The following is a 17,250-nucleotide window of genomic DNA, read 5'->3' as shown; positions in this document are numbered from 1 at the left end:
CGTATTTCAGTCACGTTTAGGGTTAGGGGTAGGGTTAGGGCTAGGGTTGGAGGTAAAGTTAGGGTTAGGGTTGGGGCTAAAGTTAGGGTTGGGGCTAAAGTTAGGGTTAGGGTTTGGATTACATTTACGGTTTGGATTAGGGTTGGGATTAGAATTATGGGTGTGTCAGGGCTAGGGGTGTGGTTAGGGTTACCGTTGGGATTAGGGTTAGGGGTGTGTTTGGGTTAGGGTTTCAGGTAGAATTGGGAAATTTCCACTGTCCAGGCACATCAGGGGCTCTCCAAACGGGACATGGCGTCCAATCTCAATTCCAGCCAATTCTGCGTTGAAAAAGTAAAACAGTGCTCCTTCCCTTCCGAGCTCTCCCGTGCGCCCAAAAAGGGGTTTACCCCAACATATGGGTTATCAGCGTACTCGGGACAAATTGAACAACAACTTCTGGGGTCCAAGTTCCCTTGTTATCCTTGGGAAAATAAAAATTTGGGGGGCTAAAAATCATTTTTGTGGGAAAAAAAAGATGTTTTATTTTCACGGCTTTGCGCTATACACTTTAGTGAAACACTTAGGGGTTCAAAGTTCTCAAAACACATCTAGATAAGTTCCTTGGGAAGTCTAGTTTCCAATATGGGGTCACTTGTGGGGGGTTTGTACTGTTTGGGTACATCAGGGGCTCTGCAAATGCAACGTGACGGCTGCAGACCAATCCATTTAAGTCTGCATTCCAAATGGCGCTCCTTCCCTTTCGAGCTCTGTCATGCGCCCAAACAGTGGTTCCCCCCCACATATGGGGTATCAGCGTACTCAGGACAAATTGGAAAACAAATTTTGGGGTCCAATTTATTCTGTTACCCTTGTAAAAATACAAAGCTGGGGGCTAAAAAATCATTTTTGAGAAAAAGAAGAAAAAAATTATTTTCACGGCTCTGCGTTATAATCTGTAGTGAAACACTTGGGGGTTCAAAGCTCTCAAAACACATCTAGATAAGTTCCTTAGGGGGTCTACTTTCCAAAATGGTGTCACTTGTGGGGGGTTTCAATGTTTAGGCACATCAGGGGCTCTCCAAACGCAACATGGCGTCCCATCTCAATTCCAGTCAATTTTGCATTGAAAAGTCAAATGGCGCTCCTTCCCTTCCAAGCTCTGCCATGCGCCCAAACAATGGTTTACACCCACATATGGGGTATCAGCGTACTCAGGACAAATTGCACAACATTTTTTGGGGTCCAATTTCTTCTCTTACCCTTGGGAAAATAAAAAATTGGGGGCGAAATATCATTTTTGTGAAAAAATATGATTTTTTATTTTTACGGCTCTGCATTATAAACTTCTGTGAAGCACTTGGTGGGTCAAAGTGCTCACCACACATCTAGATAAGTTCCTTAGGGGGTCTACTTTCCAAAATGGTGTCACTTGTAGGGAGTTTCAATGTTTAGGCACATCAGGGGCTCTCCAAACGCAACATGGCGTCCCATCTCAATTCCAGTCAATTTTGCATTGAAAAGTCAAATGGCGCTCCTTCCCTTCCAAGCTCTGCCATGCGCCCAAACAATGGTTTACACCCACATATTGGGTATCAGTGTACTCAGGACAAATTGCACAACATTTTTTGGGGTCCAATTTCTTCTCTTACCCTTGGGAAAATAAAAAATTGGGGGCGAAAAGATCATTTTTGTGAAAAAATATGATTTTTTATTTTTACGGCTCTGCATTATAAACTTCTGTGAAGCACTTGGTGGGTCAAAGTGCTCACCACACATCTAGATAAGTTCCTTAGGGGGTCTACTTTCCAAAATGGTGTCACTTGTAGGGGGTTTCATTGTTTAGGCACATCAGGGGCTCTCCAAACGCAACATGGCGTCCCATCTCAATTCCAGTCAATTTTGCATTGAAAAGTCAAATGGCGCTCCTTTCCTTCCGAGCTCTGCCATGCGCCCAAACAGTGGTTTACCCCCACATATGGGGTATCAGCGTACTCAGGACAAATTGTACAACAACTTTGGGGGTCCATTTTTTCCTGTTACCCTTGGTAAAATAAAACAAATTGGAGCTGAAATAAATTTTGTGTGAAAAAAAGTTTTGGTTTTGAGCATCTTGAGGGGTGCAGTTTTTAGAATGGTGTCACACTTGGATATTTTCTATCATATAGACCCCTCAAAATGACTTCAAATGAGATGTGGTCCCTAAAAAAAAATGGTGTTGTAAAAATGAGAAATTGCTGGTCAACTTTTAACCCTTATAACTCCGTCACAAAAAAAATTTTTGGTTCCAAAATTGTACTGATGTAAAGTAGACATGTGGGAAATGTTACTTATTAAGTATTTTGTGTGACATATGTCTGTGATTTAAGGGCATAAAAATTCAAAGTTGGAAAATTGCGAAATTTTCAAAATTTTCGCCAAATTTCCATTTTTTTCACAAATAAACGCAAGTTATATCGAATAAATTTTACCACTAACATGAAGTACAATATGTCACGAGAAAACAATGTCAGAATCGCCAAGATCCATCAAAGCGTTCCAGAGTTATAGCCTCATAAAGGGACAGTGGTCAGAATTGTAAAAATCGGCCCGGTCATTAACGTGCAAACCACCCTCGGGGCTTAAGGGGTTAAAAAAGAAAAAAAAACTATTTGCACACTCCATGAGAGTTCACTTGATATTATATCTACCTCTGCTAAGTTTATATAGAATTATTTCATATGCATGTAAAAACTTGTTCACACATGTATGCAAGACAGCAAAAAAGGAAAAATCTAATCGCACCTGCATGCACCTCCAAGAAATGCCTAGACCAGGGGTGTAAAACTACATTCCTTGAGGGCCTCAAACCATGCGTGTTTTCAAGATTTCCTTCTCATTGCAAAAGGTGCTGGAATCATTCTGTGCAGGTGATTAAATGATCACCTGTGCAATACAACGAAATCCTGAAAACATGACCTGTTTGCAGCCCTTGAGGAATGCAGTTTGACACTCCTAGACAACCCTGAAATACTCTTTTTGTAGGAAGTGGAGTTAGGTTTACTTGCGGTAACATACTCACTGATTCTCTTTTTCAAACCTCTTGTTGTACATCCCACATAATATTTATTGCATGACACACATGTTGCCATATAGACCACAAATTACACTTTTTTCCTCTGCACACAAAATTACCTAAATGCTGTAACCAAATTGGAGTAGGGGATGTATTGACAAACATACTGGGGGATAAGATGTTGCCAATAGTTTTGGCTCATCTTGGAACACACCTATGACCTTGTGTAAGGATCCTTGAAAGAATTGGATCCAGATGCAATAATGGTAAGAATTTGTGAAGCAATTGTATGACGTCATTATAGTCAGTGCCAAAAACAGTGGTAAAGGTAGGAACACTTGTTTTTTGTTTAGAGACAGATGTATCCTCCACACAATCAGTCAGTAAAGAAACTCTAGATCTCTTCCCCACTATAGACTCAACTCTTTTAATCATCCATGGCTTATAGCCATGTTTTTTAAAATCTGCAGCTCATTTGTTTGCTTTGCTCCAGAAAATCATCCTCAGTAGTGCATGGTCTCTTCGCTCTGATTAATTCCCCCAAAGGCAGATTGCGTATCACATGTGTCAGATTGCAACTCTCCGCATGTAACAGAGAGTCACCACTAATGGATTTTCTATATAATGAGGTTTGAATACAACCTGAAACATGATCTCCCATAAGGAACACATCTAGATATGGTGCAGTATTGTCATGTATTTGGTATGTGAAAGTCAAGTTATATTCATTGTTATGAATATAACATCTGAACTGAGAAAAGACAGAATCACTCTCAGCCGCAGGTGGAGGAGACACACTGACACCCCCCTCCAAATGATGATGATGTCATCGGTGTATCTCCCCCCCACCAAACCTGAGACAAAAAAAGATTTTCATCTGTATATATAAACTCTCATTCTCATGTGGCCATATACAAATTTGCCAATGAGGGTGAAAAACTTGCCCCATTGGACAACTGCAAACCTGCAAGTAGAAATGTGCATCAAATTTGAAACAATTGGTGGTTAATAGATGATTCACAGCCATGATGATAACATTCTTGGTATCAGTGTCATAGATATCTGTCCTGTTAATTTGGAAATAGATTCCAAAGCAGCTTTATGGGGTATGCAGGAGTAAAGCAATGTCACATCACATGTGACCGACTTATATTCATCTCGCCACTCCATATTCTGAATAACCTTCAAAAGATGCTTCGTATCTTTGATCAGACCTGTTATTTTGGACACCAATGGTTGTAATTTTTTGTCTACCCAAGTTGACAATCTTTCATTCACTCCCCCTATTCTGGCTACAATGGGATGGAGAGGAGAAGGAAAAACATCCTTATGGGTTTTAAGAAGAGCATGGAAGATAGGGCAGATAGGTTTGTCCACTAAAAGATATTCAGACTTTTTTTTCTCAATACTCCCAAAACTCTACCTTCCCCCAATAGTTTCTCCAAATCTCTCTGAACCTTTAAAGTAGGATCTGATGACAAAGGGCGGTAAGTTGCATTGTCTGCTAACATACTGATATTTTCACGATAATAGAATTGTTTATCAAGCACAACAATCAACCTACCCGTGTCAGTAGGTCTCACAGTTATATGATGATTGTTCTTTAATTCCCATAGAGCACTCTTTTCAGCAAAAGTTAAATTGTCATTATAGGGTCTTTTCCTAGAAAGTAAATTCCTAACTTCCCTTTCAATTATATTCTGAAAATTATCCATTGCTGGAACCCTCGATGCAGTAGGATAATAATACGGATTAGGAATCACTTCTTCATCAGAGTGGGTCTCTGTCAAACCAGATTGAGTCTGTGAGCTTTCACCATATAATTCCTGCAATGTCAGACATGTTCATTGCTCATCAAACGAAAGCTCCAAAGGAATAGCATTACTCATAGAACTATTTGATTGTAAAGTCAGAGACTCATTTTCAGACTGGGTTTGTGCATGTGTTATAAACTTTGTTCATTCATTGTAATTTTAAATGCCTGGACATAAAGTCCAAAACACGTCAGGCGTCCGGGGGATGTTTGCCCCTTTAAACTCTATGATATGTATTTCTTTTAAGTTTTTACAATCAATGGATTAAATAAAAGACAAAACTTTAATTTTTATGGAAATCACCTGGTGCTGGTTTTTCCTTCTTTGCCTGCAAAGATGAGCATAGCTTGTACAATATACTATAAGTGTATTTCATCTCTTAAATATGGATTCATGTGTATTAACAATGATGTACATGTGTATAACCTTCGAAGAGAGCGCTGAGTCCCAGCGCTGATCATTTGTAGTCAGATATTGCATTTATAAACAAAATGGTCAAGCTGAGATTGACACAATTTGTCTTAGATAAGTGTTCGCTAGTTGGCAGTCAATTTCCTGACCAAAGCTTCAAGCAACTCATATCTTTGTAATACACATTTAGCTATAAAACTAATAAGGTGTCAGAATGTATATTGTTCTGTGGTTCTCAACACAGATGGAAGAAAGAAATATGTCAATTATGAAGGAGACCGTACATCATCTGAAGCAACACAAGCATTTTATTATGTGGCCCTTTAATATTAGGCTCTGAATTGTGAGCGTTTAGAGTGAATTGTGTCTAGTTTTACATTATGGTTACGTTGCTTGATATGTTCACCATACATAATATAAGGTATTGGGCACAATTCTATCCGCATCTGATAATCATTTACTCTGCAATGCAGAATGTCTCTAGTGTCGGCTAATGGAGGAAACTGTATATGAAGGTATACTAGAAAACAATAAGTAAGACTGGCAAAATATATCAAGAGAAATCAAATGTTGTCAGTGCAAAATATAAAATATACGTGTAGAATGTTTCCAAATAAATTGTTTTGATGTGAACAAGCAAATTTAGGCTAAAAATGCATAGAAAAAGACATAATAAAAACAACTATAACTAATGTTATGACATAATCGGAATACCCTTTCAATGTTTGAAATTCTCTTCTTTCCCTTTGCTGCTATTGTGGTTCACTGCATTGAATCAAGTGGCCAGTTACAAGTGCTTCTCACTAAATTAGAATATCATAAAAAAAGTTAATTTATTTAAGTTCTTTAATACAAAAAGTGAAACTCATATATTATATCAAGTCATTAAACAGAGTGATCCATTTCAAGTGTTTATTTCTATCAATGTTGATGATTATGGCTTACAGACTATGAAAACCCAAAAGTCATTATCTCAGTTGTGAGGCAGTGACTCATGTCACAGGTAGGGGTCGCTGTGTCTTCTCCCCAGGTTGTGCATGCAGATGGATGAAGTTCATAGGTGTGCATGGGAGTCATGGATTTCTGATCCGGGTTTTCCACTGGTTTGTGTGTGTTAAAAGCCCTGCAGTAAGAGGTATGGGGGTGTCAGGTGTGTGAGGTGTTCGTCAGTGTCAGTCTGGTGTGTGCTGGTGGGAAGAGCAGAGGCCTGCAGAGCGCTGGCTGAGTGCATGGAGGCACAGGCCAGCAGAGCCAGCACCCAGGGCAGCTGAATTGCCTGGCACCTGCAGCGTATACAGCGATGCAAGTCATCCATGGTACTGGTCTCAGATGTGGACAGTCCTGTGCCCGGAGGTTGATGTCCTGTGCCTGAAGGAGATGGATGTGGACAGTCCTGTGCCCGGAGGTGGATGTCCTGTACCCAAAAGAGGACTAGCATGTGTAACGATTGCAAACAGGTGGATATGGGGCCGTCTGCTATCCGGAGGATTTCCTGGGCTGTGTACGGCTGTGTGAGTAAATAGACTGCAAGAGACTATGATACAGTGATGCAGGACACCCACGGGAACTACTCAGAGGAAGGCTGGCGTGTGTAGTGTCTGCAACATGTAAAGCTGTGTGTTTGGAGCCTGTAATATGGCGTGCGGTCACTCAGGGAAACTGGACAAGGGAATTCTGGCCTGTTTAGGGACTGTAAATCTAAAGCCATATGATATGTATTGCTATGAACTGGTGTGATCTGAACACTGATAATATACACTTAAGTTATATGCATTTGTGTGAATTGGACTTTAATGCTGTGAGGAAACACATTAAAGAGACTTTTGTGTTGGAACTTTTATGGGTCACTGCCTCTTACCTACGTACTATGCTACTACAATCTTACACAGTATAATAGAATAGTTTATAACACCAGTTTGAAAAATTATTTTAAAATCCAAAATGTTGGCCTACGGAAATGTACAGTGGGTACAGAAAGTATTCAGACCCCTTTAAATTTTTCACACTTTGCTTCTTTGCAGCCATTTGGTAAATTCAAAAAAGTTCATTTTTTCTTTCTTATTAATGTACACTCTGCACCCCATCTTGACTGAAAAACATAGAAATGTAGACATTTTGCACATTTATCAAAAAAGAAAAGCTGAAATATCACATGGTCTTAAGTATTCAGTCCCTTTGCTCAGACACTCATATTTAAGTCACATGCTGTCCATTTCCTTATGATCCTCATTACTCCTTCATTGGAGTCCAGATGTGTTTAATTAAACTGTCAGGACTTGATTTGGAAAGGCACACACCTGTCTATATAAGACCTCACAGCTCACAGTGCATGTCAGACCAAATGAGAATTATGAAGTCAAAGGAACTGGCCAAGGAGCTAAGAGACAGAATCGTGGCAAGGCACATATATGGCCAAGGTTACAAAAGAATTTCTGCAGCACTCAAGGTTCCTAAGAGCACAGTGGCCTCCATAGTCATAAATCGAAGAAGTTTGGGACCACCAGAAATCTTCCTAGACCTGGCCATCCAGCCAAACTGAGCAATCGTGGGAGAAGAGCCTTGGTGAGAGAGGTAAAGAAGAACCCCGAGATCACTGTGGCTGAGCTCCAGAGATGCAGTGGGGAGATGGGAGAAAGTTCCACAAAGTCAACTATTACTGCAGCCCTCCACCATTCGGGCCTTTATGGCAGAGTGGCCCGATGGAAGCCTCTCGTCAGTGCAAGACATATGAAAGCCCGCATAGTGTTTGCTAAAAAACACATGAACTACTCCAAGACTATGAGAAATAAGATTCCCTGGTCTGATGAGATGAAGATAGACCTTTTGGTGATAATTCTAAGCGGTATGTGTGGAGAAAATGAGGCACTGCTCATCACCTGCCCAATACAATGCCAACAGTGAAACATGGTGGTGGCAGCATCATGCTATGGGGGTGTTTTTCAGCTGCAGGGACAGGTTGACTGGTTGCCATTGAAGGAAACATGAATGCGGCCAAGTACAAAGATATCATGGATGTAAACCTCTTCCAGAGTGACTTGGCCGAAGGTTTACCTACCAACAAGACAATGACACTAAGCACACAGCCAAAATAACAAAGAAGTTGCTTCAGAACAACTCGGTGACCATTCTTGACTGGCCCAGCCAGAGCCCTGACCTAAACCCAATTGAGCATCTCTGGAGAGAACAGAAAATGGCTGTCCACCAATGTTCAACAGTACAACTGTCTAAACAATAAAAGTAGGGGAGTCTACAGCAAACCAACAACTAAGAGAACAAACCTACCCCTTAAAACCATTAATCTTTATTAATATTCCCTATAATACATACAATTGTCAAAAAACTATATAGATAAAAAACATCCCATGTTTTTTATCTATATAGTTTTTTGATAATTGTATGTATTATACTGGAATATTAATAAAGATTAATGGTTTTAAGGGGTAGGTTTGTTCTCTTAGTTGTTGGTTTGCTGTCCACCAATGTTCACCATCCAACCTGATGGAACTGGAGAGGATCTGCAAGGAAGAATAGCAGAAGATCCCCAAATCCAGGTGTGAAAAACTTGTTGCATCATTCCCAAGAAGACTCATGGCTGTACTAACTCAAAAGAGTACTTTTACTCTATACTGAGCAAAGGGTCTGAATACTTATGACCATGTGATATTTCAGCTTTTCTTTTTAAATACATTTGTAAAAATGTCTACGTTTCTGTTTTTTTCAGTCAAGATGGGTAGCAGAGTGTACATTAAAGGGAAAAAATGAACTTTTTTGAATTTACCAAATGGCTGCAATGAAACAAAAAGTGAAACATTTAAAGGGATCTGTTAGGTGTCGAGTTCCCGCCTCTGCACAGGGGGAATCTCGAACCATCTCTGCTGCGGTCTCCCATTCTTCTCCAGCTGCAGTGGAGCCTGCTCAGTGGAGACGTCGGTCCCAGCGTCTGGCTCAAGCTGAAACTGTGCGACTGGTTACTGCTGCCCTTCCAGGCTCTGCCTTTGTAGCCAGCACTGATCAGCAGCAAGCAGGTCTTTCTGGGACTAAGTCCTGTTTTTCCAATACTGAGCATGCCCACGGGACGACCTCCCATTGGAGGTCGGGAGTCACATGCTCAGGTCCTGTTGCAGCTCCTATTGGACTATCTGGAAGGTCCCGTAGCACTGCCGCTATAAAAGGTTTGCATGGCCGCTTGGCCATGCGCTAGTGTATACTTGAAAACGTGTGTATGCAGTTGTGTGTAATTTGCTCAGTAATCATCCCCCTACCTAGTGTTGTTGACTGCTCGCGTATGTTGGATGCTTGCTATCTAGAGCCCGACAGTGCTATCTGCACCTAACACACGATACAGCGTCTTATTGCTTTGACCGCCAGTGCGGCCCCGTGCGCTATTAGAGCGCTTTCCTGACCCAAGTCTGGGTGGTTAGTGGCATCCACCAGAGCGGCACTGCACGCACTCTTGTGCATTAAATTATTATTTCAGTTAAACTCAGTAGTGGTGTCGAGCGCAAGAGGTCTAGAGGAGCTCTTTCCCTGTGTCTTGGGATAGAGTTCTGTGACTCCTTCCTTGCGCTCTTTGTGCGGTACCGCGGCCCCGTGACGCAACAGGGTTCGCTTCCTTCATACCGGGTGAAGCTAACCCGTGTGTGTATCCACATTATACCGCCATATAGTCCGTCATCACTCAGCAGCAGGTTCCATCTCTGCACGGTGGACCCTGGGCTGCGAACGCACCTTATACCATCTTCCTAATTATTTGGTGCATTCCACTAGCCCTAACAGGGTCTGAATAAATTCCATACCCACTGTATATTCAGTAAATGCACTCAATACTTGGTCGGGGCACCTTTTGCATCAGTTAGTGCATCAGTGTGGCGTGGGATGGTGGCGATCAGCCTATAGCACTGCTGACCTGTTATGGAAGCTCAGGTTGCTTTGATAGCAGCCTTCAGCTTGTCTGTATTGTCGGTCTCTCGTCTTCCTCTTGACAATAACCTATAGACTCGCTATGGGGTTAAGATCAGGCAAGTTTGCTGGCCAATCAAGCACAGTGATACTGTTGTTTTTAAACCAGGTATTGGTACTTTTGGCAGTGTGGACAGGTGGTAAGTCCTGCTGGAGAATGACATTTTCATCTCCAAAAAGCTTGCCAGCAGAGGAAACCATGAAGTGCTTTAAAATTCCCTGGTAGATGGCTGCGCTGACTTTGGTCTTGAGAAAACACAGTGGACCTACACCAGCAGAAAACAGGGCTCCCCAAATCATCACTGATTTTGGAAACTTCACGCTAGGTCTCAAGAAGCTTGGATTGTGTGCCGCTCCACTCTTCATCCAGACTCTGGGAGTTTGATTTCCAAATGAAGTGCAAAATTTACTTTCATCTGAAAACAACACCCTGGGCCACTAAGCAACAGTCCAGTTCTTTTTCTCCTTGGCCCAGGTAAGATGCTTCTGGCGTTGTCTATTGGTCATGAGTGGCTTGACACAAGGAATGCGACACTTGTAGCCCATGTCCTGGATACCTCTGTGTGTGGTGGCTCTTGAAGCAATGACTCCAGCAGCAGTCCACTCCCTGTGAATCTCCTCCAAATTTTTGAATGGCCTTTTCTTAACAATCCTTTCAAGGCTATGGTTATCCTGGTTGCTTGTCCAACTTTTTCTACCACACTTTTTCCTTCCACTCAACTTTCCATTAATATGCTTGGATACATTTTTGGCTTACCCTCCTTGTGGAGTGTGTCAATTATTACCTACTGGACATCTGTCAAATCGGCAATCTTCTCCTTGAGTGTGGAGCCTACTGAAACAAACTAAGGGACCTTTTTAAGCACCTTTGCAGGTGTTATTTGTTAATTATTCTAATTTATTAAGATAATGTGTTAGGTGCCGAGTTCCTGCCACTGCACATCTCACACCATGTCCTCTGCAGTCTCCCATTCTTCCCCAGCCACAGAGGAGCCTGCTCAGCAGAGATGTCGGTCCCAGCATCTTGCTCAGGCCGATGCTGAGCGTCTGGTTAATGCTGCCGTGCCAGGTTCAGCTATTATAACCAGCATTAATCAGCGGCGAGCAGGGACTCCAGGGACTAAGTTCCTTCTTTTTGTCAACTGAGCATGCCCGTGGGACGACCTCTCATTGGAGGTCAGGGGTCACATGCTCAGGTCCTGAAGCAATCCTGATTGGACCACGGGGAAGGTCCCGGAAGGATGCAGCTTTAAAAGTTTTGCATGGCCACTCGGCCACGCGCTAGTATAAATATTAAATCATGTATGTGTGTGTATGCAATCTGATGAAAGCTCCTAATTGATCCCCTTCCCTAGCATTGTTGACTGAGTGTCGGTGATTGGAGCTAATTAGCATCAGATTGTACCATCCAGCACAAAGCACGACAGTGCTGCGTCTACAGCAGTGTCCGTCAGAGCGGCGCCGTGCGCAAATAGTGCGCTTTCCTGACCCAAGCTTAGGGTGGTTAGTGGCGTCTGCCAGAGCGGTGCTGTACAAACATAGTGAGGTAAATCTTTAAATCTTTAGATAGTTTTTCCCTGGCACCGCAGTTGCAGCACCAAACGCTAATGGGTCTAGAGGGACTCTAACCCCGTGTCCTTGGGGCAGGGTCCTGTGACCAAAACACTAGCATTCACTCTGCGGCATTGCAGCCCTGTGACACAACATACCGGGTGACCACAACACTGCTGCCAGATAAGTTTTCTGGTGATAGTAAGTTATGTATGGGATTTGTGAGCCAGTGTGCTATACACCTTGAGCTCCTGGCTGCACATATCCCCTCAGAGCGGGCCAAGGTGGGATTCATAATATCCCTCTTGTTGGACAGGGCATTGGAGTGGGCCACGCCGCTGTGAGAGCGTGACGATCATGTGGTGCAGAGTGCTCTGCGGTTCCTGAGCATTCTGAAACCAGTCTTTAAGGGACCTCGAGTCACCCATGATACGGCGCTCCAACTGCTGGCACTGACACAGGGCTTGTCCATTGTCAGCCATTTTGCCATCCACTTCCAGATTTTAGCATTTGAGCTGGAGTGGTCGGACAAAGTCCTTATCCCTGTATTTTGGATGGAACTGGCTGACCATGTGAAGGACGCTTTGGCCACTAGGGAGATTCCCTCCACACTGGAGGAGCTAATAGCGGTGTCAACTTGCATCGACCTTTGTTTTAATGAGCAAAGGTTGGAGCGAGCCAAGTGGCTGAGGTTTCGGCTGGCTCCCACCTTCGCCAAACCTCTGAAATCTCCTGCCTTTGCCCAATGGCACACAATTCCTCTGGTGATGCTTGCCAAACCAGTGACCTTATGAGTGGCAAATGGGTCAACACTGCCCTCACAGATACCTCATCAGACCATCCCATTAACTCTATCCATGTCTCTATCTCATCAGGAGACCATCTCCCTGCTAGTTATTCCCAAGGGAATTGATTAAGTCCTCTTAGGGATACCATGGCTATGCTACCACTCCCCTCACATAGGGTAGTTCTCAGGGAGAATTCTGGGATGGAGTGAATCCCGTGAGTATAGATGTCAGAGGGAGTGTGTTTAGGTTGCTACTACAAAGGTACCTGCAGATCTTTCCTCTCTCCCCAAACACTATTGGCCCTATGCGGACGTGTTCTCCAAGAAGGCTGCGGAGACCCTTCCGCCTCACTGACCCTATGACTGCCCTACTGACCTCTTACCTGGTGCTGAGCCTCCCCGAGGTCGAGTCTATCCACTCTCTCCCAGAGACGGAGATAATGACTCAGTGCATCCAGGAGAATATGGCGAGAGGATTCATTAGGAAGTCGGTGTCACCTGAAGGGGCGGGGTTCTTCTTTGAACAGAAGAAGAATGGAGAACTATGTCCATGCATAGATTACAGGGGTATTAGCAGCCTCACCATTAAGAACAAGTACCCTCTGCCTCTGAAATCTGAGCTATTTGATAGTTTGCGGGCAGCAAGGGTTTTTAGTTGATCTGTGGGGAGCTTACAACCTGATTTGCATCCGTCAGGGGGATGAATGGAAGATGGTATTTAACACCAGGTAAGGCCATCAAGAGTATTTGGTGATGCCCTTTGGGCTCTGTGATGGCCCTGCCGTTTTCCAGGACATTGTAAATGATATCTTCCGGGACATGCTCACCACCTCGGTCTTAGTCTATCTGGACGAGATTCTCATCTACTCTCCAGATATAGACTTACACCAGAGAGATGTTTGCAAAGTTTTCGACCTCCTATGGGCAAACTCCCTCTATGCCAAGTTGGAGAAGTGTGCGTTTGAGCAGGAGTCTTTGCCTTTCCTGGGCTATATCATCTCCTCCCAGGGATTGGCTATGGATCATGCCAAGCTACAGGCTGTGATGGACTGGCAGGAACCCCATTCTCTCAAAGCGGTGCAGCGCTTTATGGGGTTCATTAACTATTATCGCCATTTCATTCCCCTCTTCTCAACTTTCCCTTTGGTAGCTCTCTTGGTAGCCCTCACCAAGAAAGGAGCAAATCCCAAATTGTGGTCAGAGGAGGTCTCCGAGTTCTTCCTCTCTATCAAATCCCACTTTGCTAGCGCTCCCATTTTACATTGCCCCGATGTAGATAAATCATTTATAATGGAGGTGGATGCCTCATCCATCGGTGCTGGGCAAGTCCTCTTCCAAAAGGATGCTCAAGGTCGGAAGCATCCTTGCTTCTTTTTCTCCAAGACCTTCACACCAGTGGAGAGAAATTAATTCATCAGGGACAGGGAGTTGCTAGCTGTAAAGTTGGCCTTCTCAGAGATGAGACACCTCATGGAGGGGGCTCATTTTCCTTTCCAAGCCTACACAGACCACAAGAATTTGGTGTACCTACAAACTGCTCAGCGGCTTAGTTCTCGCCAGGTTAGATGGTCCCTATTCTTCTCCTGGTTCCATTTCATCCTCCATTTCCTTTCTGGGAAGAGGAACATTCGTGCCAATGCTGTCTCCCGATCCGTAGTGTCATCAGAGGAGGAGGAGCCTCGGTTAATTGTCCCTTCTGAGAGCCTGAGGACCGTGGCCCCATTTTCACCAGAGTCTGTGTCCCCAAGCAAGACTTTTTTGCCACCTAATTTGTGACCAGAGGTTCTCTCTTGGGCTCATTCGTCCAGGGTGGGTGGACATTTTGGGACCAAGAGTACATCTGAGCTTCTGGTGAGGACGTACTGGTGGCCGAATATGGAGACTATATTCGGGCATTTGTCTCCTGCGCCAAGAATAGGTCTTCTCGACAATGGCCTGCTGGGCTACTTTACCCCCTGCTGGTGGACAGGCCCTGGGAAATGGTTGGGATGGACTTTGCGGAGGGCTTACCCAAGTCCCGTAGCTGCACAGTCATCTGGGTATTCACCTACCATTTTTCCAAAATGGTGCACCCTTCTGCAGGTACCTTCTTCACGGGTCTTGGCAGTGTTATTCATTAAGCACATTTTTTGCCTACACAGTTTGCCTGACAAAATTGTCAGTGACATGAGTCTCCAGTTTGCATCTCAGTTCTGGAGAGAGCTTTGTCGTCTACTCAGCATTGAGTTGAATCTCTCTCCAGCTCAATATCCTGAGATGAATGGCTTGGTAGAGAGAGCCAACCAGACCCTGGTCATGTATATGCGAGATTTTGCATTGGCCAGGCAGGATGACAGGGCATCTTTGCTACCGTGGGCTGAGTTTGCGCTGAACAACCCCATAGCCAATTCCACTGGGCAAACCTCATTCCTCCTTAACTACGGCCAGCATCCGCAGGTTCCTGTGCCCATGCCCGTGTCTTCCACTGACTCTAGGGTGGCAGACTTGGCGGTGTAGGCAAGTGACATTTGGGACCGCACACAGTATGCCATCCGGGCCTCCAAGGAGAGAATGAGGGTTTCCACCGATGCACCCTGGTGCCCCACTTCGACCTTTGCTCCTGGCAACTTAGTGTGGCTCTCCGCCCATAATATCAGGCTGCGAGTTGAGTCCACTAAGTTTGCGCCTCACTACATAGGTCCCTTGAAGGTCCTGGAACAAGTTAACCCTGTAGTCTATCATCTGGCCCTTCCTCCATGCCTAGGTATCACCAACACCTTTCATGTGTCCCTCCTAAAACCCGTTCACAAGTCCCAGTTTTACGAGTCATCTGCCGTGACATCGAGCTCATCTATGGACGATTATGACGTGAATGCTATTGTTGGGTGCAAGGTGGTACATGGTAAAAATACTATCTGGCGGACTGGAAGGGTCATACTCCAGAGCAAAGGTGTCAAACTGCATTCCTCGAGGGCCGCCAACAGGTCATGTTTTCAGGATTTCCTTAGCATTCCACAAGGTGCTGGAATCATTCTATGCAGGTGATTAAATTATCACCTGTGCAATACAAGGAAATCCTGAAAACATGACCTGTTGGCGGCCCTCGAGGAATGAAGTTTGACACCTCTGCTCCAGAGGACAGGGCCTGGGAACCTGTTGAGCACATTCGGGCTCCTCAGCTCATTGCAGCTTTTGAATGTAGCGAGGCCCAAGGAAGAGAGGCAATGTTAGGTGTTGAGTTCCCGCTACTGTATAGGGGGAATCTCGAACCATGTCCTCTGCAGTCTCCCATTCTTCCCCAGCCACAGATGAGCCTGCTCAGCAGAGATGTCGGTCCCAGCATCTTGCTCAGGCTGATGCTGAGCATCTGGTTACTGCTGCCATCCCAGGTTCAGCTATTATGACCAGCATTAATCAGCGGTGAGCAGATGCTCCAGGGACTAAGTCCTGCTTTTTGTCAACTGAGCATGTCCATGGGATGACCTCTCATTGGAGGTCGGGGGTCATATGCTCAGGTCCAGAAGCGGTCCTGATCGGACCATGGGGAAGGTCTCGGAAGGTCAGCTTTAAAAGGTTTGCATGGCCGCTCGGCCATGTGCTAGCATAAAACCAAAGTCATGTATGTGTTGATGTGTTTATGCAATCTGATAAAAGCTCCTAATTGATCCCCTTTCCTAGCATTGTTGACTGAGTGTGGGTGATTGGAGCTAACTAGCGCCAGATTGTGCCATCCATCACAAAGCACAACAGTACTGCGTCTACAGCAGCGTTCGTCAGAGCGGCGCCGTGCGCAAATAGTGTGCTTTCTGACCCAAGCTTAGGGTGGTTTGTGGCATCCGCCAAAGCGGCGCTGTATGCACATCGTGCGGTAAATCTTTAAATCTTTAGTTAGTTTTTCCCTGGCCGAACGCTAGTGGGTTTAGAGGGACTCTAACCCCGTGTCCTTGAGGCAGAGTCCTGTGATCAAAACACTAGCATTCACTCTGCGGTATTGCAGCCCTGTGACGCAACAGGGTTCGCCTCCTACATGCCAGGTGAAGTTAACCCGCGTGTGTTTATGTTATACCGGCATATGCTGCCTTTCATTACTAAGCAGCAGGTGTCATCTCTGCACAGTGGACCCCAGGCTGCGAACGCACCTTATATCCTCTTTAATATTATTTGGTGCGTTCCGCCAGCCCTAACATTATGCCTTTTGGGTTTTCATTGGCTGTAAGCCATAATCATCAACATTAACAGAAATAACACTTGCAATAGATCACTGTTTGTAATGACTCTATATAATATATGAGCTTCACTTTTTGTAATAAAGAACTGAAATAAATTAACTTCTTTATGATATTCGAATTTAGTAAGAAGCACTTGAATATCATCAGGGAATTACAGAAACTTGATTCCAGCTCACCCAGTTGCTCTATGCTCATCCACCTGGGGCCCAGACTCCGGCCTCGCCCTGGCCTCACATCAAGGACAATAGAAAAAATTGGAGTCCCGCTCAACAGGACTGGATTTTCCTTTTCTTTTTCTTTTTCAAAAGAAATTATAGTGCATACAAAAGAAAAATGTACATGGTCGACATGACCCAGTCAATTTGTTTCGACTGCACTAGGCAGTCTTACATGTCATGAGTAAGACTGCCTAGTGCAGTCGAAACGCGTTGACTGGGTCATGTCGACCATGTACATTTTTGTTTTGTATGCACTATAATTTCTTTT

This window comes from Ranitomeya variabilis, chromosome 6 (genome assembly GCF_051348905.1).
Source record: "Ranitomeya variabilis isolate aRanVar5 chromosome 6, aRanVar5.hap1, whole genome shotgun sequence".
In the NCBI taxonomy this organism is placed as follows: Eukaryota; Metazoa; Chordata; class Amphibia; order Anura; family Dendrobatidae; genus Ranitomeya; species Ranitomeya variabilis.
Note: the sequence above shows the minus strand (reverse complement) of the source record.